Source organism: Austrofundulus limnaeus, unplaced genomic scaffold (assembly GCF_001266775.1).
Source record: "Austrofundulus limnaeus strain Quisiro unplaced genomic scaffold, Austrofundulus_limnaeus-1.0 Scaffold331, whole genome shotgun sequence".
In the NCBI taxonomy this organism is placed as follows: domain Eukaryota; kingdom Metazoa; phylum Chordata; class Actinopteri; order Cyprinodontiformes; family Rivulidae; genus Austrofundulus; species Austrofundulus limnaeus.
Window position 1 is genome coordinate 414,739 of NW_013952733.1, and position 2,502 is coordinate 417,240.

Here is a 2,502-nt window from a genome sequence, read left to right on the forward strand (position 1 = left end):
TCTCTCTCTCTCTCTCTCTCTCTCTCTCTCTCTCTCTCTCTCTCTCTCTCTCTCTCTCTCTCTCTCTCTCTCTCTCAATGACTGTGAAAGCAGGTCATGACATCAGCTCAATAACCCAAAAAATAATACTGGAAAAAGCCTGCAGTCAGACATTGAAAAAACATTTTTATTAATATTATTTTTGGCAGTCTTAAGTGAATATTTGAAAAATTAAATCTGAATGTGTCTTTAATAAAAAAAAAGATGTGCATCTGTTTGTTTAAACAGAAGACAAGATAAAACACTGACTTAAGTTTCAGACGTTACAAAAAAATAAAAATGAAAATTGTAGCGTTGTCTTGTAGCCAAACACTGATTTTCAGCTCCTTACCTTGGAATCACCAACAGAGAAGCATCTACAGTTCAGAAATTCTTTGAATTGTCAATAACTCAGAGCAAGCTTGATACATTTGTTTATTTTAATGTCTGGCAAGTGCTCTTTTAACCCGATTTGCAGTAAATGGGCCAGGCCATATGCAGCCACCAGTGCGTTCCTTCAGTGAAGAAATGCGTAGCTGTGTAGAGGGTAATTAGAGGTGCTTGGTGAATTAAGCTTCAACTCCCACACAAAAAGCCTTTTTTGGGGAGTGCTGTCGACCTGAGCCAATTTAGCAATTCACTACTAAATTCGCCATTTCAAGTGGTAATTAGTTTTTGTATCCAACCACTAAATTTATACAGAGACTAAATTCTAAAGCTATTGATGAAACTTTTTTATATCGGTGTCATTTCAAGAGCTTCATCCTTACTCCAGTCAAGCCTCAATCATATTGCACTTTGGTATAAGAGTAAACATAAAACAAAAAAAAAAAAGGCTGGAGACGTGAGTATGTTAACAATCTTTTAATGCAAAGTAATGAACCAAATGTGAAAATTAGCAGCTTAAGGATGCATCAAAATGCCTACAGCTTACTTTAATACAATATTTAAAAAAATGATAATAATTTAAAAAAAATACAGATACAAAAGAAGACTGCCAAACATTTTAACAACTACTGTTGGTTAGCACATTAAGAAACACCTCCACTGTCAGCACATCTCAGATCAATCTGACTGCGGATAAAATATTCTGCTTTACAGTTTATTCTCACATACTTGCTATATAATAATAGTTTTAGTGTACATTATAAGGGCTTTATGAGGAATTTCGCAGCTAACACCTAACGTACCCTGCACACACACTGAGTTAATAAAGCTGCCGTACATTTGAATCCCCTGTGTGTCTCAGATAAAGTAAATAACACTTGTAAGAATCCTAACAGAAACGGACAGGACCTGTTTGAATTGCAAGTCTTAGAGAACAAACGGGTCAATAAATGTAAGGATGTGTGTTCGGCTGCCTTCCTTTCTGTTCCACTCTTTTTTCGACGTAATCCTTTTCATTGCACTTGGACGCACAAACACCTCCAGGCGTAACATCCACGAAGCTGAGGAGAGCAGATATGAAAACAGATTGTATCCCGGCGCCGAGGCTGTGATCTCTGAGCTTGAGTTTTTTATGGCTGGCATGGTGAGAAATGAGCTCAAACCCATGCAGGGCCACGTTTAGACCGTTTGTTTTGTCTCCCACTGATCCTAATGGGTCTTGATTAGAAACTGACCTGGCATTCAGGGGTGTCTCTGCTAGTGGCCCCAAAACAGGGCGTTCATACCAGAATAATTGGTGTCAAATTGATTCTCTTTGCTTGCATTAAGCCTGTTTAAGAAGGCTGTTTTTTTCACGGCGAGTGAAGCTAAATTGCTATGTTTATATGCCTAAGAAAGTTTTTTTTCCTATTGTTTGCAAAATAAAGTCCCACTGTCTCATGCAGGTAGGAGATACTATTGTATGTTGTAAAAATTGGCCGGACTAAACCCCTTAGCTGCTGCTACAAACCGTATTGTCAGAACAGGTTTCAGTTTGGATTCAGAAATACTTGTGTAGTAAACAACTGCAACCTTAAATAAAAATGTGTTTTAGATTTTTATTTTTTTGTTGTTATTCATTTAAAAATGACCCAAAGGGACTAATAACTTCATTTATGAGAAAAACTGCTTTTTGAACTTCAGTAAACATGATGACTGTCCTATTTGGAATTAGGCTCGTAGTTTGGTTAAAAAAGAAACAGAAGACAGAAAAAAAAAGAGTGAATTTTCAGAATAACTTGAGGTGTTTGTGCAGAGATGAGGAGTGTAACTGGTTTTAACAGGCCACTGCTTTTGTACTAAATCCAAACAGGGTCATGGGACACCGCAGGCTCAGTGAAACCTTAGCCAAGGTCAGAGAGAAATAATAGCCCTTGTCTCTTTTCTCTTTATCCCACTTTTCCTCTTTGTGTTTCACTCGTTCACCTTATGTGGCATACAAATGCACTTTTACAAAACAGCCCAAAGGCACACACTCACACATACACACACACACGCACGCACGCATGCACGCACGCACGCACACACACACACACACACACACACACACACACACAC

The 2,502-nt window shown here is 38.1% G+C and overlaps 1 protein-coding gene across 1 annotated transcript in view; it reads right to left on the minus strand.

Annotated features, from left to right (window-relative positions):
• The window catches only part of nr3c2 (nuclear receptor subfamily 3, group C, member 2), a 91,153-nt gene that overhangs the window by 2,600 nt on the left and 86,051 nt on the right, over positions 1-2,502 (minus strand). The window lies entirely within an intron of this gene.